Raw genomic sequence first — 27,076 nt, forward strand, 5'->3', positions numbered from 1 at the left:
GAAAATAGTAAATGCTAAAATGAAAAAGGAAATAGATGAAACTAAATCGGGGGTCTAGGTGGAATAGGCGGGTGGCCACCAATATCCACCTCAATTAGTCACCCATCATCATTATGCCAAAGAAGGATGGGACTTGGTGGATGTGTATAAATTATAGGCATTAAACAAAATCAAGGTAAAAAATAGGTACTCCCTACCCATGATAGATGATGTGCTCGATGAGTTGCGGCAATAAAAATACTTCACCAAGTTGTTCTTGAAATCTAGATATCACCAAGTTCGATTTAAAGAAGAAGATACCTCGAAGACTTCCTTCAAAACTAGGCAAGGTTTGTATTAGTGATTATTCATGCCATTTGGCCTATGTAATGCACTAGCTACATTTATGAGGTTAGCAAATCATGTACTACGCCCTTTTTTAGATTCATTTTTTATTTTCTATTTGGATGATATACTAGTATATATTTCTACCCTAGAGGAGCACATTTCACATTAGATGCGGGTGTTGGAAACATTAAAGAAGAACCACCTACTAGAAAATCTCAAGAAGTGCAAGTTTGAGGAGCAATCATCGGTGTATCTGTGATATGTGAGTAGTGGAGGAGAACGGAATATAGATCCTTCCAAGATGGAGGCCATCATGAAATAGTCAATGCCTATAATGTTTCTAAGGTTAGGAATTTCGTTGGGGCAGCACAATACTTGAGGAAATTCATAGCCTCATTTTGACAGGTAGCAACACCGCTCCATGCCATAATAGGAAGTGATGAGAGTTTCCAGTTGGGAAAAGGTCAGCAGATTGCTTTCGAGGATCTAAATAAGAAGATGAGTCAACACTAGTTCTGGCATTACCAAACTTGCATCAACCCTTTGAGGTGGAGAAATATGTCAATGGGTAAGTTATGAGAGTTTTCTTGATGTAGGGAGGAAGGGTTGTGTACTACCATTTTGAGGTATTTCATGGAGTAGTTCTTAACTACCCTACCCATGAAAAGGAGATATATTCAATGGTGAAAGTTATGAAGAAGTGGAAGCACTATCCGATGGGAAAGGAGGTAGTAATCCAAAAAGATCACAAGTTGTTACAATACTTGTGGGACTAAAGTAGGCTATAGTATTCCATAAATTACAAGTGGGTGGGGTTTCTACAATAGTTTCATTTCCCGATCGAGTATATGAAGGGAAACACAAACAAGTTGGGAGACATGATCTCAAGGCTACCCACATAAAAAGTCATAGCTTTGGGGACTCTTATGCACATCGATCTATTCACCCACAATGCATGAAGAGAGGCATATTCAGAGGATGAGGACTTCACGGAGGTGTATCAGTAGTTGCAAATTCAGAGCCATGTGCATGATGGAAACAACATCATTGACTACCATATCCAAGATGGGCTACTATACATGCTAGATATACTATTTGTTCCTAAAGGTGAGCTATTGTAACTTATTAGAGAGGATCACACCTCCAAGATTGCAGGGCACTTTGGTGTAGGGAAGTTAGTGGCTAACATGTAGAGGTATGTGTATTGGCCCAAGATGCAAGAGCACGTAGTTAGGTTCATAAGAGGATGCATGTTTTGTTGTACCAAAAATCCTAGCAACATGAAATAGGGTCTATATCATCCCTTACATGTACCTACTTATCCTTGGGAAATCATTTCCATGGACTTTATGAGAGGTTTACCAACAACCATGAAGGGACATGACTCCCTGTGCATGGTAGTTGATAGGTTTAGCAAGAATTGTGTTATGATGACCTATAAAAACACCATCAGTGGGAAAGAAATAACAAAATTTCTTTTTGGACAAGTCTGAGGGTACTTTGGGATATTGAGGAGCATCGTTTCATAAAGGAATACAATATTTCTCAGTGCATTCTAGACTGAATTGTGGGAGAAGATGGACACAAAGTTAAACAGATCTACAACATTCCATCCACAAACAGATGGACAAACAAAACTAGTAGACATGAATTTGGTGCATATTTTGAGGGGATACAACCAAAAGCATCCATAGAAATGGGATGAGAATCTAGTATATATACAACATTGTTACAACAGAGCAGTCCACACTTCTACAAGAAAGTTGTTAGAAAATTATATATTACGGAGCAATGGAACACATAAAATATTGCAGAAATATAAACACAGAAAACGCACAAAACAAGAGAGACACAGATATACGTGGTTCAGACAGTTTGGGCTACATCCACCCTGAACAGCCAGTCCTTCCTTTCTATTATCCAGCAAAATGAAGAGACACAACCTATAGCAAATCCGCTGTAATATCCTCTGTTTTCTCTCACAGTCTCGCCTCTCTGTTTCTCGCTCTCAGAATACACATCTATATCTCAGCCTCAAATACAATGCCCTCATACAAAGAGAGGGGTTGCCTTCTAGGGCAAAAAACCCTAAACTAAACATAAGTTCTACCGTTAGAACATATGCCTAATGAACGGCCCAGATTGACTAGAAATTACTATACTTTTACAAGGCCATTTTACATTTGTTTTTAGCTTCGGGGGCGCTGCCCCCGAGCCCCCGCCGCACCCCTCCCCCCCCCCCCCGCGTGGGTGGGTGTACAAACTTCCTGGGGTATACATCCGACTGAAACAAAGACCTCTGAACAATCATGCTCCACACACAACAAAAGTCGCCATTTGAAACTTTTTTTGTATATTTTCCACCTTCATCTTCAAATATTGCATATGGGAACTGAGGAGAAGTGAGGGTAGATCTTACAGAAGATGATTTGAGGACTGAAAAACTTATAGAGAAAAGTAAAATATATCTACAGGTTTAAGGAACATTGTAGAAGTACAAGGTCATACATGATCAACACAAAACAGAGAAATCATTCAAGGTGGGTGACATGGTATGGCTAGAGTTGAATAGGGAGAGGTTTTAGGCACCTGGTAAGAAAATCAAGGCTCTGAGGTATGGTCCCTTCGAGATACTCGAAAGGGTGGTGGATCATGCGTATCGACTCAATTTAAACCATATATGAACATTTACTCACTTGTGATTGTAGAGAATTTGAAACTTTATGAACCTTCCATAGGAACATGTCCTACCTTCTGTGGACGATTTGGCACCAAATGCTTAGGAAGAGTTGATAGAAGATACAATTTTGGAAGAGAGGTACAAAAATTCAAGATAGGGGCAACATGACCTTTGGAAGATTGGGTTCAAGGGACAACTTCCCAGAAAAGCTAAATGGTACACTAGAGAGAAGGAGGAAAAATTTCCTCACCTCATTCAATAGAAGTATTTTGGGATCAAAAGCCTCCCAAAATTGAAAGGTGTGATCGAGATTGGATCATTATATTTTTTTTCATCCATCTCGACGAACTTAGAGTGGAAGAAATGAAGGAATCAACTCACGGGACTGTTTTTACCAACCAAATCGAGTTTTGAGGAATCAACAAACATTTTCTTGGGGGTAAAACTTTACCGCTTTCACATGGAACCTTTCCATGTTATTCTACACACAAATATCTTTTTGAAGGCGTAAGAAACATGTTAATCTAAGTCTATATATGAAGGCTATGCCACTCAAAAGTTGACCTTCCTATTTTTGCCACCATGGTTCGAGAGGATGTTGCGTTAGCACCCATTATTAACGGAAAATGATCTACCCATGTGATTGTGATGTAAAAGACTCTAGAAAAATCTATATTATAACTTTGGTCAACATTTTAGCTAGTCAAAGTTAACCACTAGTAGGCTATCAGGTTGTATTATAACCGGGTCACTAGGTGGAAGAGGCATTCCATTCTTTCGAGTGCATTAGTTCCATAGTTGAGTAAAAATATCCAAGAGGGATAAGAGGTAGAGCACACACAGAGGATTTGTGCACTGTAGCATCCCATGGGCGACATGGCATACTTCTTTGTACTTACAACCATATTTCCAAATAGTGAAAGAGAGCAGAATGGCCTCGCCTTCCAGCTGGGTTTTCTCGCGAAACGGATTCCCAGAGCATATCTTATTTCTTATGTGTGTGCGTGATCCTTTATTTTATCGTTCTCTATTTTCTGCATACATTCCATTCGCATGCATGCAATAATTACAGTAGAATCTATAGATCTAGAAATTTAATAAATTTCTAATACTGTAGAATTTCATATTTTTAATATAATATTATCAAATCTGTTGTGACGAAATATCCAGTGGAATATCCACTATAGTTGACATATCATCAATATATAGGGCTTAATAATTGGTTTTAGTGTTGATATGACTGTTATATAGGGCTTAACATTGGTCCTCTGAAATGAGGTCTTCATTGATAAATATTCCTAACCCTTTTAGCGCAAGAGTTTTGTTGAGTGTGTTATATTTATGGTTTCTATAACTTATCTTAATATGGATTTTCCTATCTTATGTTCAGTAATTTTTCTCAACATCCTTTATTTTATAGAATATTATTTCAATTGGTGATTTTTTGTTTAGTTCGTTATTTAGTTTTTCTAATGTGTCATCATATTTCTACTCTTTAATGCCAAAGACGAGGAGGTTCAAGGCTCTTATGTTACACTCATTGTCAAACTCTAAGATCTTATTAATTTTCCCTTTGATGGGTTTGATATTCAAGTTACCTTCCAAACTACTTAAGGCCAAGTTATTTTATGGTTTTTTTTTTCTATCTCTTTAATCTTGTCTGTAAGATTAAGATCTTCATTGAACACTTCTTGGGTTGATAATTTGTTTTCGTGACTTTGTTATTGTAGGTCTTCCAATCTAGTATCCATTTGTTACAACGAAATATCCACTCCTAACATTATATTGTTTATGTGTCTAAATCTTTACTATCAAGCATTATTTCAAGCAATTCTTTTAACACTCATTGATGTTTGGCTTCTCTCTTCTCTCGACATTTTTCCTATAAGATTTATATGTTCCTACAAATTATCTAATGTTAGTCTGCTAATCATCTCTATCATTTATGATGAATTAATAATATTAGAAATAAATAAATAATAGAAAAAAGTTACCTATTGTTTGTCCCGACGTTACCAAAGTGCTTCAAAATTTAGTTAAATTCTTACCGCCTAAAAAATTCATAATCCATAATTCTCAATATGTTCATAGATAAAACTATACGCCTATAAATATATAGATGGACATAAAAAAACAATATAATAAATATGTGTTCACCATGGAAATGGTATTCCTAAAAATTTATATTCACTAAGAGAGTGGTATTTGAAAAAAATATTGACATGAGAGAATTATCTACCATAAAAAAAATATTCACTACAAAAATATATGCCCAAGAAAATATTCACCATACGAAATATTAAAATGTATAGAAAAAATTGCATTAACGTAACTAGATAAAAATGTATATTCTTAAAGTTGATGTAATGCTCAACCAGCCAATGCGCCCCCAACAAAAGGAATAGTGAAAGCCACCGAACACAGATACGGGAGTTTGAAATGTAGGTGAAACATTATAGGTGGCACACGGAATTTGTATGGGTGTGGTGTGCAGGTGGTAGTGGGAATTACCTCAAATATGTATAAGCGTTGCTGCTAATATGGAATTACCTGAAATAAGTATAAGCGTTGCTGCTAATATAATATAGTATCTGTAAATTATAACTTATTATTTAATGCTGTAAAGTATGTAAAGTAAATTAATGTTAACATTAGTTTGATAGCGTTAGTTTATATTATGAACATACATTAAAAAACACACATAATATATAATCAGTTTTGGGAAATTAATTTACACTATGAAGATACGAATAAAAAACGCACATAATATATGGTAAGTTTTGGGAAAAGGACAAATGAGGTGGTGAAGTCAGCTTTGGGAAAAGGACAAATCAGATGGTTAAACCGTTTGCGCCTAAAAACTTTGCTCAGACATAATGAGAAGGATTAATAAGTAGCTATACTAATGTTTAGCATTGCCTTATCCATTAAAATAAGATGTCTTTTTATTAAAAGAGGTCATAAGTTTATCTTTATTTTCTCTTTGAATTTAAATATTAATTTAATTTTTTAGATAAATTAAAAATAATAATAAATTTTTTTATAATAAAAAATAAAAAATTAAATTAAATAAATAAATAAATATTATAATTTTGAATAGATAATGATTTGGTGTTTTTTTAAAGCACTTTTTGATATAAAATCATTAGTTTAATTCCTTACCCCTACGAAAATGATTTATTAAATATGATAAAAATATAATCTCACCAAATTTTAAGAATAATAAAAATTATCATAATCAATTTTTTATATAAAAAATAAAATTTTCTCCATATTTGAAAAATAAAATTATGAATTCAGAAATTCAAACCAGAAACTCCCAACATGGAAAACCTATCTACTCACTGCCCTACTTCTTACCAAATCAAAATTAAAGACTGATGCCGAAGAAAGTTTTGAACTTGAAAATGACATTGATTAACAGTTTTACTGCAGGATGCTTCAACCACTTCTTTGAAAATTATATCATCATTTTTAGGTCATTCGCTGAATAGAATTTCGTACGAAGAAAGTTTTGAACTTAAAAATGACATTGATTAACAGTTTTACTGCACGATCCTTCAACCACTTCTTTGAAAAATATATCATCATTCTTAGGTCATTCGCTGAATAGAATTTCGTACGAATCACGTCTTCTTAAAAGGGGGGTGTCATGGTTAAAGAGGAAATCCTCTCTTTTTTGTTCAATCCTTCAAAGGTGGGTGTCATGTTTAATGAGGAGATCCTCCCTTTTTTTTTTCAAATCTTCAATTGGAATTATTGGAAATGTAAATCTGTCAGGTCATTTGTTCATAAAATTTCGTTCAATTCTTCAAAGGTGGGTGTGATGTTTAAAGAGGAAATCCTTTCTCTTTTTTCAAATCTTCAATTGGAATTGTTGGAAATGTAAATATGTCAGGTCATTTGTTCATCAAATTTCGTTCTAACCAAATTTTCTCAGCAGCCGGAACTTATGGTTGAAGAGGAGATCCTCGGGTTTAGCATTCAACATTTGAATTCGAGTTGTTACTATTCCTAGTGACTCTTTTCCAAAATACGAGGAGGAAATTCCTAATTCAGTGTCCACTTTGGCGGCGCCATTCGTACATACTGTCATTTCAAACATGTTTTTAATAGCGATGCACATGCCGGTCAATAGACTTGAAATTCGTCGCTGCTTTCATGCCCAACCTCCTCCTGTAGTTATCGGACATTAATTCAAGTCACTGAAACGATTCAAGGGTGCCATGACTGGTCTGTCCTTATGGTAACCTCCGGAATCGCTGGCTGGGTCCAGGCTTCCCATGTTCTTTGTTAACTATCCAATCCCCTGCCACAGCCGGCCGGACCAAACATCGAGTCTTAAAACAAATATTTCTACGAGAGGCTTTCGGTCTGCCATGTGCGATAATTGAAAACAGGGGTTGGCATTTCCATAATGGCAGTCAATACGCATGCACGTCAGAGAAGGCGGCCATGGATCTTACATTCACGATTGCCAGGCTTATAAGTATTCGCACTCCTTCGCAAATTTCTCAATCAAAGTCTTCTAACTCTCAGAGTTCTTGCTTTCCTATACTGACCCGCATTCTCTTCTGCTGTCAATCCATTAGATATCATATCGTTTGTGTTGAGAGTGTACTTTGTTCTCACATCATACTGTTCTGTTAACACAGAATTATGATGAAGAGCTGTCTACTGTCTCTCGTTATTATGATCACTTTTCTCCTCATTGCAGGCGGTAGCTGCGGCAGATTGCTCCCGAGGAATGCCGACAGTCCGTCGGCCTTCGATACTGAGAACACCAAGTTATCGTTTAAGCATAGCCCGAGTGACCAAAGAATGAAGAAAATTGAACTTCCGATCTCCAACAAGGTTGATGATGACTTGAATTTACTACTGAAGGGCGCAGAAACACCATCCAGGGACCGTCCTAATGCAATTTCCGTGGTGACTGAACGGCGGCTTTCCACATCCAGTAATAGCCCTGGGGTCGGTCACATGCAGATGTTCCGGCCAAAATCACTCAAGATGACCAAATCCGATCACAACCATATTGAGGATCACGCGCAGGAAAGAAAGGGCCATAAGCGCAATTTGGGTTCTAGTCCCAGCCCCGGAGACGGAAATTAACGGCTTTCAACGCATATTTAGGCGTTGCTGAGACCAAATTTACGAGCTGGCAGTTATTTGTCTGTGTATAAGGAATTCGCTCATGACAAAGCCCAAGCCCAATACATATTAGTTCGGATTTGGGTGTGAGGGATTAGGAGCCAGTCACATGTCTGGTTAATGTACAGATTTTGATCTGAACTACGTGTAAAACATTCTTGCAACAATAGGTATAATTCACCACTTCAATGGTACATTCAATTATTTTTCTAAAAGGTTATATATAGAGGCGATTTTCATATCGAGCTAGTCAACGTGTAAATTAAAGTTAGTCAACGTGTAAATTAAAGTTGTGGCATATAGAGTCTCAAAATCTTCTGGTTGAGAGGAAGTTTGTTCAATAAAAGAAATTCATCCTTTAGAATCCTATATCTCTAATTGTGACTCTTTCCAGGCGAAAAAGATATACAAATAATTTGAGTACAGCATTACAATGCATTATTCAAATAATATGGGCTGACACGTGGCTGGTGAATTACAACGTATGGTTACTTAACCTCAAGATAAGTCATTTCATACAACTGGTTACATCCAAATCCAGAGGTTTTGCTGGGATTCAGCCAAGGGACGACTGCTGGAAGATAATGTGGATTTTTAAACATGTACGGATAAATTCATGCCAAATTCTAAGCAAGATTCAGATAAATAACGGTATAAAAATCATATAAATAGTTTCCTGACATCAATATTACACAACTTTAACACATATGGCAATAAAGAAAATTTACTAACATGAATATTAAATAATTTATCGAGCAGAGTATTCATAAAATGGATTTGGTTATATATGTATTCAAATCGTAAGTCAAGACAGATTTATATATATGTATCCTAAAGGGCTTTCCCTGAACAATTATGAACTCTTTTCAAGGTTTTTGACCCTATTTGAACCGTTGAAGTTGGAACTCGAATTAGAAGAACATATACCACTCCCGGATCTCCGTGCTACTTGACAAGCTTTTAGTAAATGTAGTCGGTATATTTCTAAACCTAGTTAGGAGTTCCAACGTTATTCGATGTTCGGTTCCATGTAAAAGTAAACATATACACTATCTATACGGTAATGTAAAAGTAAACATATACACTATCTATACGGTAATGGCATGCATACATACAGTTGTAAGAAAGCACAAAATTCTTTAGGCACACTTTTTTTCTAGGTAGGGTGTCACGCCCCTACACTTCTGGTAGTCTTTCAACCACTTATAGCAACGTGTGGCACTTCCAATCGTTTTCTTTTCACCAATACTTACGATTGTAGACTACGCCTAACATTCCACCTATCCTACTTAGTTTGTGTTTCGCAACCAAGTATTATTAATGTGTGTTCCTTTATACAAGTGAAAGCCCATAACATTCACATAACAACATTATACAAGAGAAATGCACAACAGTATAAAGGGAGGGGCAACTCCCTGCAATATGAGTCTGCCCGAATCAATATATTATACAATCCTCACTTTTACAAAGTACATACTAAGTCCTTGGGAAACCCCAAATTTATAATTAGCCAAATTTTCACAACTTCGGCAAACTCGGTTGCCCAGCTCGTCGGTGCCTCTACACGGTCGCCGCACGACTCTCCAACCCTTCGTTCACCTTGTCGCACGATCGTGTTGTTTGCCCAACTCGGGCACGCCTCCAAGTCGCCACACACGGGCGCCTCTGCCTGAGACACACCTTCGTTCACAATCTCAAGACTTCACCAAGTCACCGTGCACACTTGCACGATGAGCAGGCGCTCACCCGAGTCACCCAAGAACCCGTGCCAAGTCGTCGCACAAACTGGGCGCTCCTCCGTTCACTGTCGGGCACCTTCGCACAAACCGGGCGCACCTTCGTTTCACCGTCGGGCACCTTCGCACAAACCGGGCGCACTACCCGTGCATGCCTCAACCGTCCGTCGGGCGCCACACACCCGTGCATGCCCTCACCCAACCGCCGGGCACTCTTGCCCGCACCTTCACCCGCAACCATGCCTTACCGTGCAGCCTTGCCCAAGAATGGGTGCATGTGAAATCTGCGCCTCCTCCTCTTAGACTTGCGCACTAGAAACCTGCGCCTCCTTGCCTTAGCGAAGATGTATGAGCGAGTTGGTTGATGTCAAATGAGGGCCAACGCAACACAATATATATGCGTTGAAGGGGAGGTCATGGCTTGCCCAGCCGACCTCACCCATGCCCTTGCTCCATCACAGAAGCCCCTAAATAATCAAGTCGACCTTCATATGTGTTGATACACATCCCACGCCATATAAGCAAGCTCTCCTCCTCATATGTGCAGATAAGTGTCATCGCACACTTGGAAGAGCTCGCCCTTCCACTGTCGCACTTCAAGCCGGAGCTACATGTCGTTACATAGGGTCTCTAGCCATTACAGGACTTATCGCTAGACCAAGTGCTCACGTAGAGTAGGCCACAGAAGTTAATAATATTTTATGGTCTATCATTATTGATATTATCAATTATTATATAATAAAATTAAATATGGTTAAATAAGGGATTAATGGCTAAATTTTATAAAAAATATTTCATTATAATGAATTATAATTAAATTTTGGTTATTTATAGTTTTTTTTAGTTATTATTGTTCAATTATAGTCAATCATATTTAAGTGTAGTTAATGATAATAAACAGTAATTAAATATGGCAACTAAGTTATTAATGGTCATATATATTCAATGATGGTCAGATTATCATTAACCGTAATCAATCATTATCAATCGTAAACAACCAAGATCAAATCAACTAAATTCAAATCATATAACTTTGGGTAAACATTACATTGCAACATAACCATAAACAAATGTAACAGGGTCTACATAAGTTTGCAAATATGAACATATTATAACCTCTATATTATTATTTTATGTTCATATAAAATTGTAATAGCATTCATCAATAATATAAAAAATCTCCAATTTCATGCAAGATGAAGAGAAGAGAAAGAAGCAAAGCTCCAATTTCGTGCAAGGAGAAGAGAAGAGAATGAAGTTTTTTTTCTCACAATGGGACTAGGGTTTTGTAGTTGATGCCACCTCACATCAACTAATTCCATTTTGCCTGCAAATCATTGAGCTTTGTTGTACATCCAAGGAGATAAATAATCATTTTGGCTCAATAGAAGCCAATGGATCACAGTCCCTCAGAGTGGACTCAAGGGTTTCATATCTCGTAGATTACAGTCCCTAGATATAGATTCCAACATTTTTGTTTGGACATTCGTAGTGGATATTCCTTCTTTTTGGGGAAACCCATCTTTGAAAATAATAGATGCTACAAATGATAGATGTCAATCCCAAGATCGACTTAGGCTCTTTTGGGGCACTTTGCCATATAAGTATCTTGAAGGAGAGAGAATTAATCTTTGAATGGATTGCTAAGAATTGAGGTGATCGTGACTACATTACAATGTTTTATTATGGTAAAGGTTTTTTTTTTTTTTTTTTTTTCATGAAAGAAGAGAAGCTATGGATCTTATCTACAAATTGGGTCCTTACTCCATGGGATCAAGGCAATGTTCCTAACCCATTGGACCATTGATTTCATTGCGAACATGAAAATCTCTTTAGCTCTAGTCTCAATTAAACCACCACATCTCCCAATTTTCTTCTAGGTTGAGGATACCTTAAAAAAAAATGGATACAATATGGTGCATTATATAACACTTGAAAAACATAAGGTTAATATTCTTAGTTGCAAATAATATGTGTCTTAATATATTTTGATGAGGGATTATGTGAACCAATCCATCCTGAATTGGAGTGGTTTAACCACCTTCAATCTTTTAATTCTGAGCAAGTTCTTTTTAAATGTAGTACTCACCATGAGTATAAGAACTTTGCAAAATATTGTCCAATCATCAAAGATACTTTGTTGCTTTCTACGTGGAATTCAATTCCTAAGAAGAAAGACAAGAAATACATTAAGAAGGTTTCAAGAAATAGAAAGAGTCAGCATCCAAGGATCATATGCTCAAGCGTCAACCCCCCTCCATCCCTCAAATCAGAAGAAGTAGAAGAGTTTTAGGATCCAAAGTCATCATTAGTTCTAGTGAAATTAGAGAATATTGATTCTTCATAATCAAATACAATTTCTATAAAGATTCCTCAAAAACTTCTCAACTAGTTCTAGTGAAATTAGAGAATATCGATTCTTCACAATCAAATACTCTATTAAAGATTCCTCAAAAACTTCTCAACTAGTTCTAGTGAAATTAGAGAATATCGATTCTTCACAATCAAATACAATTTGTATTAAAGATTCCTCAAAAACTTCTCAACGTAAGGCTTCATTACTAGAACAAAAAGATTCACCTAAAAGAATGAAAATGAAAGTGATAATGCCCCATCATCTCCATCTTTTTTGAAAGTGTTAAAAGAAAAAATTATGTCACTTCCTTCTCAACATGAAGTAGTAGCAAAGACCACAAATAAAGAATTTCTAGCTCAACTAGTGCAAACTCTAGACTCCTTTGCTTTTATTGTTTATAGAGATAAAAAAAAAAAATTGCGTCAATGCATATTACTCAATATTAATATAATGTTAATGTTAAACCATGCTAATGTTAGGATAATCAAATCTCGCAAGCAGCCGTAAACATTGGCAACCGTAATTGACTATAAGAAACAAAAATAAAAGAAACCTAACGCAACATAGCACATTACATCGGTTGAAAAACATTGCAATTTGACATAAGTTAACTATTATAAATTAAACATTAGTACTTTATTTTTAGGTAATAACATAATATTATATATCAACATATTGCAAAGCAAATCAACACAAGTAAGAGTCAAGCAACGTGGATTAACGGTTTTTTTTTTTTAAATAGTGAATGCATATTACTCAATATTAATATATTGTTAATGTTAAACCATGCTACGGTCATGGCCAATGGTAGGATAATCAAATCTCGCAGGCAGCCGTAAACATTGGCAACCATAATTGACTATGAGAAACAAAAATAAAAGAAACCTAACGCAACACAGTTCTGGCTGAACATTACATCGGTTGAAAAACATTGCAATTTCACATAAGTTAACTATTATAAATTAAATATTAGTATTTTATTTTTAGGTAATAACATAATATTATCTATCAACCTATTGCAAAGCAAATCAACACAAGTAATAGTCAAGCAACATGGATTAACGGTTTTTTTCCTATAAAGGAAAGTTCCAACGAAGGAGGGCCTGAGGGCCTAAGGGCCTTAGCGCATTTGAGTTATGCACTTGGTTCCACTATAGGTATTATGATTAAATGAGGTTAATCCCTGGCTGTTGTAGGCTTACAAAATTTGGGGATTGTGTTGTATTTTGTGTGACTCCTATAAGGGGTTTGGAAAGCGCTCAACAATCTTGTGCATTGATACAAACTGGCCCATACTCTTGATTACAAGGAAATCAAACTAGTCCATTGCTATTGTGGGCATGGTTGGAGAAGACTAGTCAACATCATTTATTTATATATAAACATTTATTTACTGAAAAGATTAATCTCGATATTTCAGTTTCATTATTTAATTAAATGATATGTTTTAAAAAACCAATTTTTTTAGTATTATAAAAGAAATATAATATAATGATAATATTAATTCAAATTATTATTTAGATCTTAATTTATATAAATTTTACATATTTTGAGTTAATATATTTTAAAAAATAATATTATATGATATTATAAATAAATATTCTGATTAGTGCAAAATATATTTTAAGGATATAATGGCGACATTTCTTTTGCATTTTAGTGAATCTTATTTTTCTGAGAGGCATATTCTATAAGAGAGCTGTGTAATGTTTTAATGTTTTTTTTAATTAAAAATAAAATGTTTTTCAAATAAAAAACAATGTGAGCTATAATAAAAAAAATACGGACATTTCCATGACTGGTTGTGGGATTGCCGTGATACTAATAATGCTTCTGATCAGGTTCGAGGATAGAGGTGGGAGACTTTGACACGTTTTCTTCTATAGATGGGATCATCCATTAGGTCAAGAAGTGCGGGGATACACCCTGACCTGCAAAACATGTTTCTTGATGGTGATGTGGTCATCGCTTGGCAGGGGTGGGATATGGCTCAACCGACGCAAGGACCTGGCTTATGCTCCCTCCCCCTCGTGGTTTTTTTTCCATTCTGGTAAGTCAAATAGTTTTTCCATTTTTTACAACCGATGCCTATGGTTACATTGCCGAAAACAAGAACCCTTTCGGGCCAGGAGAATTAGAGAGTGTAGGTAATCCTACTCACGTCATGACGCCAACTAAGGTCAGCGAGGATTAAGAAACGGTTGGAGAATCATTTTAAAGGGTTTTTTTTGGGTAAAGGAAGTTGAAAAAAGTCCAGCTATGTTAAGGTATGTGGGTTAGATAGAGTGTGATCTCCAAGTTCAAAAAATAAAATAATAATAATAATTCGTATTTGTAACCATAACATCTTAAAATATATATAAATAAAAATAAAAATAAATATCAAATATATAAAATATAAATAATAATCCATTTTATCATATAATTTTAAATAATAATTCATATATCCATAATTATTATATTATGGATCTCTATATTTTAATATAATTAATAAACCTAAAAAGCTTAATGTTTACAATAAATTTACCCCGTGTTAAGTAATCAACACAAAATCATCACCAGAACTATGAATAAGATGGATGTCTAGTCTACCGAACGGATGGCAAAGGAAATGTTAATTGGCTACAGGTTTTGGAACTCCGTGGGTGATGAGGGCTCATGTGGCAGTGCGAAAGGTTTGGGAGTTGTATGCGAAGGGTTGGGATGAATATATGGGATGATTATATTCATGGATATATGTTGCGTTCCTATTATGTTCGGGCGGCTTGATTTAGCATAAGTCAATGGGACCACGTAAAATTGGTTAGGTTAGTGGTTTTTTGTGATGGTAAAATTGTGAATTTCTTGAATTTTATTGAGCATAAGTCAATGTTGTTGGACACCTAATTCTAAATGGGTTAGTGTGGAAGCTGAATAGACTAAGTAGTCTAAAAGACCTTGGGATGTGAAACCCAACGGTCACATAATGTACTATAAATGTATATCTCTTGTTAATAAAAATTGTACTCTCATGATTGATCATTCATATTGTTCTTGCTCCCATGTGTGTTTAACATGGTATCAGAGTGGACGATTGCTGGTCCTGCTCCAATTTGAGCCACTTGTTTTGTAGTCTCTATATATATGTCAGTTCTCCGTTACCTGACCTCTGACTCTGCCTTATTCCCCTTAGACCTGAAATAACCTACCTCTGCCAACGCTGCACATCTGTCCATACTGTCAATTTTTTATAGCACTGTCATTTCTTGTTTTAGTGCTGAGGCCTGACGGTGCCACTGCAGAGATACGCCACCATCGATGAAGTTCCAGCTCCTAGTATGCGTTGTTGAATCATATTAACGCTGAATGGTATATGCGTTAAAACTGACTTTGGTATATGCGTTGTTCAAATGTGGTGTTGAATACGTTTGAATGCGTATGGTTCGAAGTTGAATGGTATGCGTATGGTTTTTTGAATATTAACGCAGTTGAGTGGTAATGCTGTCCATAACAGTTGAATGCCTATTGAATATTAACGCTGTGCAGACAAAAGGAGCTCATTCCAAATTTGTATATGCGTTCATTCCAAATGCTGTGCATTTGAATGGTATGCGTTGAACTATACAACACATGCATTGAACTATACAGCGCTCTGTTGGTGTTGAATAATATTAACGTTGTGCATTATATCAGAGTTTGTCTTTGCATTGAACTACAGTGGTATATGCGTTTGGTAACGCTGTGTAATGGTATCGATGTTTGTTTTATTGAATGGTATCATGAATGCATATTATTGAATGGTATTGAACTGAGTTTGTATAATGGTCCAGCGTATAGTCACAAGTTTTCTGGAGTCCAGCAAAGTGTTGAATTTTTGAAGGGCTGTTGTGAGAAGTCAGAACAGTAAGCGCTGGAGAATTCAATGTATGATAGCGTTGAATGCTGAATTGATAATGCGTGTTGTGAGTTTGAATAAGGAGAGATTGGGAAAAGGCGCATTTTTAATATTTGGTGCAGAAATAATGAGCGAGAAGGCGTAGTCCAGAGGTTGATTCAAACGGGTAAGATATGATGGTGGTTGCATAAAGTTATAATGCATGTAAATGATATATGATCGTATTAACTTTCCAGACTCAGTCTTAACGCATAGGGCATTTGTTTTGTTGAAATTTGATTGTGAAATGAAATCTGATCTTAAAAGGCGCATGTACAAGATTGGACTTTGGATTGAATGATGTTTATTTGATATGAAAGCATGTAAACGGGAATTAGAAATGCAGATTGTAATTTGGGATGATGTGTGTAAACACATGTGAGTGTTGGTCATTATAGAATGAGGGAATTATGACATGGGTATGAATAAAGGAAGTATTCATAGTTTTGATGCTTGAGACAATAAACTTAAAGGAATATCGTAAATTTTTATATTGAGGGAATCTTTCCAACTAGTTGAGCAAGAAGGTGTGTGAATCTTCAGCAGTTCGTTTGTCTCCTGACTTGGATATATCTGAAGAAGTGTTGATGTAGGTACTTCAAATAATTATTTTATTAATTTCGATACTTGCATTCGAAAGGAAGATAATCCACAAGGGTTTTGCCTTTTGATAGCCATCATTTCTGCTTTGAAAGTGATTATGCTAGGGGTTTTTTGGGAATGACAGAGTTCAATGTTCATAAGAATTGGGGACTGTTTATATTCTTTAAAGTTGCAGCAATTTGGCATTATTTAGGAGTTCAGTGGAAATTGTTTCAAGCCAAGACTATCCTTTGTAGATTGAATTGGTGTATTTCCTTAAAGGTTGTTCATATGAGAGATTGTTATTGAACTCGATTGAAGTTGTTGCCATAAGTTTATATAAAAGAGCAATTGGTGTCCATCTTTTCCTCATTGTTTTACTATTTTTTGAGGTTAAAATGGCTCCAATTGGTGCAATATTAGAGTTAGTGGACAATCTAATACTCTTTACTATGGATAATACAGTCAAAATCAGCAAGGATTTTCTCACTGATATTCATAGTTGTTTACAAGATGTACAGGAAAAGATTGACTTTTTGCAGCTTGAATCACAACTACAACAAGAAGAGCTACATCAAAATAGACATCATTCTGAACCTGTTTTTGTTCAGAACATTGAGACAACCACCCATCAACAACAAGTCAATAATGTTACAGCTCATTCAAATAAAGCAACAGTTGTACATGCAGATGCAAAATCTTAGTCTGCTCTTCCCAAGCCCATCATTAGACCTTAGGAACAACTTGTCCACAACAAACAAAAAACTGGTCTTGGATATGACAAGGACTTGTCCTTTCATATTCCAGACTAATCCAAGCCCATTCAGTTTCAGAGTGCTGGATTCATTCATGATAGTTCAGCTGCTCCTCATGACAATTCATATCGAGCTATTCTAGATTCTGCCCATCTTCCACAGCAGCAACAACAACAACAACAGATCGTGAAATGCCAACACTGTGACCAAGTTGGCCATTTGAAAGATCACTGTTTTGATCTTCATCCATGTAAGCACTGTCATAAAACCAGCCATTCTTCACACAGATGCTTCAGAAATAAACGTCCTGCAAGAACAAAGATTCATCTTGTATGGATCACTTCTTGCCAATGGGCATCAACAGCCAAGAAGATATTCCAAACACATGTCAGAACTTGTTCCAGAGTATTGAACAATCTTGCAGTTGAGTTTTCTCCGTCATCTCACCTTGTATATAACAGGGGGAAATGATGGTCATCTACAAGCTTCAAAGTCACATCAAGCAATCCTGAGCCACAACCTACCACACTAGTTTCAGAGTTGTAGCTAGAAGCAAAGATGCCCCTGAACATGCCATCAGTTGGCAATCTGGGACACTTCCTCTAGCAGAAGACTTCAGCTTCTTGCTAGTTTTGGAAGAATTCCAAGAACAAAATTGAGAACACTTCCTCTAACAGAAGACTCCAGCTTCTTGCCAGTTTTGGAAGAGTTCCAGGAATTGCATTAAGCATTCTAGAGTTGTTGGTCATCCTTAAACCATCACAGGTTGAGACTTCCCTTTTCAGGTTGAAGTTCTCCCTTTTATGCGGGGTGAGACCTCCCTTTCATGGTTGAAGGTTTCCCTCTTTAAAACAATAGGAGCACTTCCTCTAGCAGAAGACTTCAGTTTCTTGCCAGTTTTGGAAGAGTTCCGGGAACTGCACTAAGCGTTCCAGTGTTGGTGGTCATCCTTAAACCACCGCCCTTTATACCAACATTTCAGAGAGCACATTTAGCCTTGTGCTGCCATGCATTTTTGCACATTTTGTATTACAGCTCTCTTCTTGGACTCATACATAACCCTTTGGATTAAGGGGGGGAATGTTGGACACCTAATCCTAAATGGGTTAGTGTGGAAGCTGAATAGACTAAGTAGTCCAAGAGACCTTGGGATGTGAAACCCAACGGTCCCATAATGTACTATAAATGTATATCTCTTGTTAATAAAAATTGTACTCTCACGATTTATCATTCATATTGTTCTTGCTCCCATGTGTGTTTAACAAATGTCACCAAGTAAAGTTGACTAGTTTAGTGGTTTTTTGGATGGTAAAATTGTAAATTTTTTGGTTTGTTTAGTTGGAAAATTAACCTTAGAGTAGAAGCTTAACATCTTATCAAAGCATTAAGTTAATATTGTAAATCAAAGTAGAATTTAAACTTTTAGCAATTAATGAGGGGATTCTTATACAAAATTCACACTTTCAAGAATTACTTGTTTAATTTCTCCTTTGTATATTGTATTCTTATAGTACAACCCAATTCTGTATGGAAATTATGTTTATGGCTGATAATTTTAAGGGTCAATTAAGAGCATCATGAAGTTACTCTATTCTAGAGCATGAACATGTCCACTTACAAGGATTATAGAGCATCAACATGTCCACTTCCAAGGATTCTAGAGCATCAACATGTCAACTTACAAGGATTGAATCTAGGTAGGGAAGATAACAACTATTTGTCCCAACTGCGGATTGACCTAGGTATGGAGGATAACAACTATTCCTGCCAACCCCCAAACTAAAATGAACTTACGTGTGTATTTCTGTATGTCTATATAACAACTAAATTATAAAAAATTATAAAATATGTCATCTATACAAATTTATGTATTATGAGAATTTTAATAAGATTAAGAGAAGAAAAATAAAAGAACATCTCCATATAGAAATGTAAAGATTTCTTCAAATTTTTTAATAAAAAGAGGTTTACATATTTAAAGATTTTATTCATATTGCTGTTTTGTAGATATTGAAATAAAATCAGTCTAAGTCCATCTTAATTTCTAATCAAACATTAAAAAAAATCAAATCTCAAACCTCTATTTGATCTTTCTTAACCTTTGATAAATCCAAAATTAAAATTAGTCTAAACTATATATATATATATATATATTCTCGTCAACAAACCCATTTAATCTTAAAGATACTCCTTTTAATTATTTTTATTTAAATTATGTGATACCCCTCATCATTGTTTTTCGTTATTTTTTAATTTTAGTACTGAAATTATCCTTCATTCTTTATTATACTCGTAATTTTATAATAATATAAAGTATTATCTTCCTTGCTACTTGAATCATAAAATATTTTCTTACCTCGGTTGGAAATAATTAATTCCTACTTGTCTATGGTTGTAATTTTCTATTTGAGGAGTTTGTTCCTACATAATAGGAATAAGCTAGAATATAGTTTCTCCTAGTTTAGTGTGTGGTTGAGAGAATCTCTCAACCACACTACTGTACGTCTAAGATAACATTCCTATCTTGAGACTATTGATTGTATAAATATGTGTGTAATTTCCTCATTCAGATTAATAGAATATATTATTGAGTGTCTGTAATTTTATCTTGGTATCAGAGCCTGAGGGCCTAGCCCCTCGTGGGCTTGGCTGCTCCTGGGCTGAAGAGAATAAAGGTTTTGTGAATATTTGTTTGTCCATCATCCGCTGTCCATTAGCTAGGGAAGCGCAGGCCGAGATCCCGACAGAAACATGGAAAGAGGTCGAATCCTTTTTCCACCAGAGGGCTTGACATATTCGAGAGCGTCTGTACCGAGCTCTCTGCTAAAAGAGAACATATTGCGAAGAAGACTGGTGCGCCAGAAAACCTAGTGAGATTTGATGATTCCATGAACGGATGGAGTCTTGCTGTGTTGAGAGCCAGAGAGGGAACTAGCAAGAAAAGTCGTGGCCGAGATAGTGCTGGAGTTGCTATCGTGGGACCTGTGGGGGATAATAATGGTGAGAAGCACGGGGAATTGATGAGAAAACATGAAGGGAGATGTATTAATGGCGAGGCTGAGAATATCTCAATTTCTGTGTTGGGATCTGCCAAGAAAAATCGTGAAGGAGTCAAGATCAGCGTGGACATACGCAATGGAAGCGTGGGTCTGACTGCTGAAGCAAAGGAGCCGTGGGTAGCATCTCTGAGGAGCAGCGTCGTTTGAGGATGAGATCTGTGTGAGGAGCATCGTCGTCGTTCAACATGGTAGCCGTCGCTGCAACAATGCTAATGTTTTCTTCAAGCTCCCAATGCAACATACAGAACAAGATCTCGTCAGCTGCTTCATCAGGAAAGCCCACAATGCCAGTGAGCTCTCCTGAGCGTGTTGATGTTAAGCCGAAACCCACTGCATACAAGGGACTCCAAGTCAATGGAAAATCCCAAGGGGCTAATAAGATCAATGGCATCAAGGTGAACGGAACAACAGTGGATAGCATGAAGCATAACGTTGGCCTGAAGGAAGCACCCGAGGAAGAAAGCCCCGCTAAGAGCAGGATCAATCAGCTCCCAGATTGGAGATTTTCAGGCAAAACTTCGCCATAAGATCTTATGAAATTGGTGCAGACAGAACGGCTTCTATTGAAACCTTGATGAATCATCTTCAGGAAACTGCTCTTAACCATGTTTGGCTTTCTGGGCTAGCTGGGGATGGATTCGGTGCTACTGTTGAGATGAGCCGGAGAAATCTCATGTGGGTTGTGGCTCGCATGCAAATTCAAGTTGAACGATATCCCTCATGGGGTGATGTTGTGGAGATAGATACATGGGTTGGCGCATCAGGTAAAAATGGCATGCGGCGTGATTGGCTTGTTCGAGATTCAAAGACGAACTCCATCCTTACACGAGCTACTAGTACCTGGGTAATGATGAATAGAAAGACAAGAAAACTGTCCAAAATTCCTGATGCTGTCAAAGGAGAGATACAGCCTTATTTCACACAAAGAAATATCTTTATGGCAGAAGACACCAGAAAGTTACAAAAGCTGGAGGATGATACTGCTCAGTATATCTGTTCAGATTTATCACCACGGTGGAGTGATTTGGATGTGAATCAGCATGTCAATAATGTTAAATATATTGGTTGGATTTTGGAGATGGCGCGTGTGTTTTTTTTTTTTTTTTCCGCGGAACTTCTCCGACTTGCAAGTCTGGTTTGATGACAATAAGGGAAAGTTCCTGTAAATTGTGCTCATAAGCTTGTATGGTTTAGTAAGAGGAGAATACATGGAATTGGGTAGAGATTCTAATATAGGCTAGCAGGTTAAATACGGCGTAGAACTTGCAAGAGCATTTTCAATGATGCCTGGTGTATACCATGTTGATTTTGGGGCTAATGCCGCTTTTTTTTCATAATAAGTATTTCATGTCATGGTATTTTATGTTATTATTGAAGTGCCTTTGGTCTGACCAACTATTGTCACAATTCTGAATGTGTGTTGGAACTGGTCATTCCAACACTAAGCAAATTTGCAAGGAATGGTGAACCTGACGTGAAAACGACATCAATTGGAGCTACATCAGAAATTGGAGGATGATTGAGATCGTGTTGCAGATTGTTAGCGAGCATGAGGCAGTATGCTTAAAAACAATGACTAGCCTTGATACTATGAGTAGGGGAAATGGCATTATGTTGCGATGCCAGGAGAATTGGATACTGAAATCTGATGGAGGATTGGACTGTGGAGTCCTGAATTACTGTTCTTGAAGGGAAAATTGTGTTCTCTTCGTGTGGCTATGAGTGCCTATGTTCCGGTTTCTTTGTCAGTGGACCCCTCACAGATGAGGTAAAGGAGCAGCGACAACATTTATGGTGGACAACAAAATAGATATTTGTTTGAGTTAGTGTGGTTTGTGGAATAGACTCCTTAGCATGTTATTGTAATAGTCATTGTATGTAGCCAGAAACTCCAAAATGTGGAATCAGATGTAAGATTTTTAAAGGCATCTGAAAGTTTGTGGTGATCTTAAAACCACTTTGTAATGTTTTATGGTCAGCCTGAAACCATATTTTGTCACTCTAAAGTGATGGTTGGGGGTGAGCCAGAAACCATCTATATAGTCTGCGTGACTGAATCGCCTATGTTGCTTGAGGTGTCTTTGTGGCTGGAATCGTGGATGTCAATGCGTTGTTTGACAAGCTTGCCTTTGTGGCCGTGTGTACACGAGAGCTTTGTGCTCAATTGAGCAGGTGGACTGCAGAACACCTGGCTCGGACTCAGATGATTTATTCTGAGTAGAAGGAGATTGGCGCGTTTTTCACGCTGACAACAACGCCAGGAAGGCCAACTGGCGCGTCTGTTAGGCCATTAATCGTGCCAATGGGCGCGGGTTTTTCATTAAAGATCGCGCCAATTCACCTTCAAGGGGATTCGCGGGATCAGAGAAGTTGTGGATCTGTCCGAGGGCGGCAGATTATGTTTTTGGAGGTTTTGTGGATGCAATTCGCTTGATGGTGGTGGATTTGACTATCATGACAAGTAGTCATTAAGGGGGGGAGTTGGAAATAATTAATTCCTACTTGTCTATGGTTGTAATTTTCTATTGGAGGAGTTTGTTCCTACATAATAGGAATAAGCTAGAATATAGTTTCTCCTAAATTAGTGTGTGGTTGAAAGAATCTCTCAACCACAACTACTGTATGTCTAAGATAGCATTCCTATCTTGAGACTATTGATTATATAAATATGTGTGTAATTTTCTCATTCAAATTAATAGAATATATTATTGAGTGTCTGTAATTTTATCTACTCCTACTATAATTAGATGAATAAACATGGATAAAATTGCATTTAATTATTTATTCCATTCGTAATTTTACTAAGGTTGCATTCAATTATTTATTCCATTTCATACTTTTACTATGCAAAAGACGTATATGCGCAATTGGGATTCTATAATTTTTTATTTTATTTTTAAATTAATTCTGCGTTTTATCCACGACTGCCATTAGTGGGTGTCAAAAGTCAAATATTAGTTTTGAAAAGTGGGTGGATCTATGTTGGTAAGTTAACATGGCAGTCTCAAATATATTTTAAAAATATATTTGAAACGATTGTGTTTCTTTCCACACTACCGTTGTTTACCATTCGTCGCGGAGGGAGCATTGTATTCACACACAGGTGTTCTCTCACCTCCCGAAGGCGGTATGTTATGCATTGAATTTTGTTGTCATTTTATGTTGCAATTCCTTTTCGTTTGTGTTGCCTCAAGTGCAAGACATTAATCTTACCTTCGAAGCCAGCGACGTTTTCCGTCTATCCCATTTTGTTGGTTAAGCTGTATGTTTTCGATTTCATATTTTATATTTTCTTTGTTAACCTCTATGCTCTGGACATCAGATGAATGATCAACGGGTGGCCAAGAAAAAAATAGTTTTATGTTATTTTTTGTGAGCTTTGTATCTATTCCATTTTGTTTTTTAATCTTCATTTTTGCATTTTCGGTGAATGGTAGGTTAGGTATTCTGTGATACCGAAAATTGAAAATTTCATGCTTAATAAACTTCCAAATTATTATCATCACTTTTGTGAGTGGTCTCAAGGTGGATCCAAGAGTGAGGATGACAATATCACACTCTCCTTAAAGGTAAATGGGGAAATAGAATGAGAGCCAAGGCTCTCATTGTTGGGAATAATGCTTAATTTGTTATGCAAATTGCTGACAATTTAATTAGCAGATTTTGGGTTCTTTGTGTAAAATTAGGGTAGCAAATTATTAGGGGGGTCAGTGAAAATTAGAAGAGTGCTCAAAATTAGAAGATTGGTAGTGTGTTTCAGATTGATTGATAATCATATTAGTAATAATTTTACTATATAATAATGTAGTTAATGGTTTAATTATATATGAGATTTGCAACAAGTTTGAGCTCACACAGTGGTTATGTTTTATTTGTTTCATTGTTTTTTTATGTGTTTTATTTGTTTTATTGTTTTTTTATGTGTTTTTCTTCATAATTATGTTTGCTTATCCGCTAGCTTAAAGAAGCCATTTTATATTCTACAAGTGATATACGAGCAGGTAAACTTGTTTTGGGTTAAAGTTTTATTGTTAGAATTTCGCCAAAGTTAATCATGTCGAATTCTAACGAGATGTTAGTTCCAAAATTTGATGGGAATGATTATGATTAATGGTGCATTAAGATGCTAACTTTTTTTATTGGAAAAGATTTGTGGGAGATTGTTGAATCAGGTTATGAGGAGCCAGCTGATTGGAATGCCCTTACAGCCAATGAAAGAAGAGCAAGAAGGGAACCAAGGAAGAAGAATGCTCAAGCTTTGTTTCACATTCAGATAACTATTGATAAGAGCTTATCTCCAAGAATATCAGGAGAAAAAACTGTCAAAGATGCCTGAGAGAGTCTACAAGAAGATTACCAAGGTAGTGATCAAGTTAAGGTGGTCAAGCTTCAAACATTGAAGTGACAGTTCGAGAATTTGAAGATGCAAGAAGCTGAAAGTGTGAGTGACTATTGTGTGAGAGTGAAAGATGTGGTCAATACAATGGCTACACTTGGAGAAATTGTAAGTAATGAAATTTTAATTAGAAAGGTATTGATATCTTTAACACATAGATGGAATCATGTTGCCATAATCATGGAAGAAAGTAAGGATTTGACAAAACTAAAATTTGATCAATTGGTTGGATTCTTGATGTCTCATGAAGAAAGATTGAATGGCACTTTTGAAGGTGTAGAGAAAGCTTTTTCCTCTAAATGACAAATGACAAAGAATGAAGATGCAAACAGTAGTAGTGCCAAAAGCAATCAAGGTCGAGGTAAAGAGCAAAACCAAAATTCTCCACGAGGTAGAGGAAGAGGTGGCTCAAGCGGAAGAGGTAGTTTCGGAGGAAGATGTAGAGGTATATTTGATAAGAGAAATGTTCAATGTTATTGTTGCAATAGGCATGGCCACTTTGAAAGAGAGTGCAGATTGAAAGAAGGTAAAAATGCTAACTATGCTAAAAAAAGTGGTGAGTATCCTTGAGATCATTTATTTTTATCTTATGCCAAAGGTGAAAATACTAGTAAAGATGTTTGGTACCTAGATTATGGATGCTCTAACCATATGACAGGGACTGAGAAGTTGTTTTCAACAAAGGATGGAAGTTTCAAATCCAAGATCCAGCTTGGTGATGATAAATCATTGGAGGTTGCTGCCAAAGGAGCTATGGTGATCCAAACAAAAGAAGGTATAAAGAGTATTCATGACATTTATTATAATCCACAATTGAAGCATAATTTGTTCAGCCTTGGGCAGCTATGTGAGAAAAATTATAAGGTAGTCTTTGAAAATAAGACATGTACTATCTATGATAAGAATAAGGGAAATAGGGTGATCATTGTTGTGCCTATGACAAGAAATAGGATGTTTCCCTTGAGGTTTGATGAACATAACAACAATCTTGCAAATATGCCTTATGAGGATTCAAGTTGGTTATGGCATCTCAGGTATGGGCATTTAAATTTTCACTATTTGAAGTTTCTAACCTCACATGCATTAGTTTTTGGTTTTCCCAAGGTAGAAGAGCATAAGGGGGTTTGTTAAGGATGTGCTAAAGGAAATCATGCAAGGGAAAGGTTCATAAAGGTCACTGCATGGAGGTCTCATTGCCCACTTTCAGCTTGTTCATTCAGACATATGTGCTCCTATGCACACTAAGAGTTTGGGTAAGTCATCATATTTCATCACTTTTATTGATGATTACTCACAAAATTGTTGGTTATATTTTTTGAAGGCCAAAAGTGAAGCCCTGAATACATTCAAGACGTTCAAAGAACTTGTAGAAAATGAGAAAGGGTCTAAGATCAAATGTTTGCGGACTGACTGTGGAGGAGAATTCTGCTCAAAATCTTTCCAGAGTTATTGTCATATGAATGGCATCAGGAGGCAACATACTACGTCATACACACCCAAAAAAAATGGCATAGCTGAAAGAAAGAATTGTAATGTTGTTGAAATGGCAAGATGCATTTCACAAACTAAGGGTTTTAGAAATTATTATTGGGGAGATACAATTGGTACAACAGTATACATCATCAGCCGTAACCCCACCAGTGCACTGGAAAAGATGACTCATTATGAAGCTTGGTATGGAAAAAGGCCTAATGTTAATCATTTCAAAGTTTTTGGTTGTTTGGCTTATGTGCATGTACCTGATCAGAATATTGCAAATAGTGATTTATGTATTTTTATTGGGTATAGTGAGACAAGAAAGGCTTATAAATTGTATAATCCAATAAATAACAAACTTATTGTCTCAAGAGATGTAATTTTTTATGAAGGGGGAGTTTATGGTCATCAAAAAGGCCATGTTGAGAAGGCAAAATCTGTTTTGAATGATGATATAATTGTTAGTATTGATCATGAGCAGCCAACTAATGTTTCTATAACTAGTGGGTTTACTCCACCAAGCAGCGCTTCATCAATTTCTTCAACATCAAAATCAAGTCCAACTTCTTCTCCAAGTTCTACAAGGAAGGCAAGAAGATTGAGTGATATTTATCAGAGGAGTGCAAATCAAGCACATGAAGAAAG

At 36.4% G+C, this 27,076-nt stretch overlaps 1 pseudogene; it reads left to right on the plus strand.

Moving 5' to 3' along the window:
- Positions 1 to 20,743: 20,743 nt before the first annotated feature.
- Positions 20,744 to 24,895, plus strand: LOC149139055 (palmitoyl-acyl carrier protein thioesterase, chloroplastic-like; annotated as a pseudogene).
- The last annotated feature ends 2,181 nt before the right edge of the window (positions 24,896 to 27,076 follow it).

This window comes from Pinus tabuliformis, chromosome X, assembly GCF_031772625.1.
Source record: "Pinus tabuliformis cultivar Carrire ecotype Pingquan chromosome X, CPIR1, whole genome shotgun sequence".
NCBI lineage: Eukaryota > Viridiplantae > Streptophyta > Pinopsida > Pinales > Pinaceae > Pinus > Pinus tabuliformis.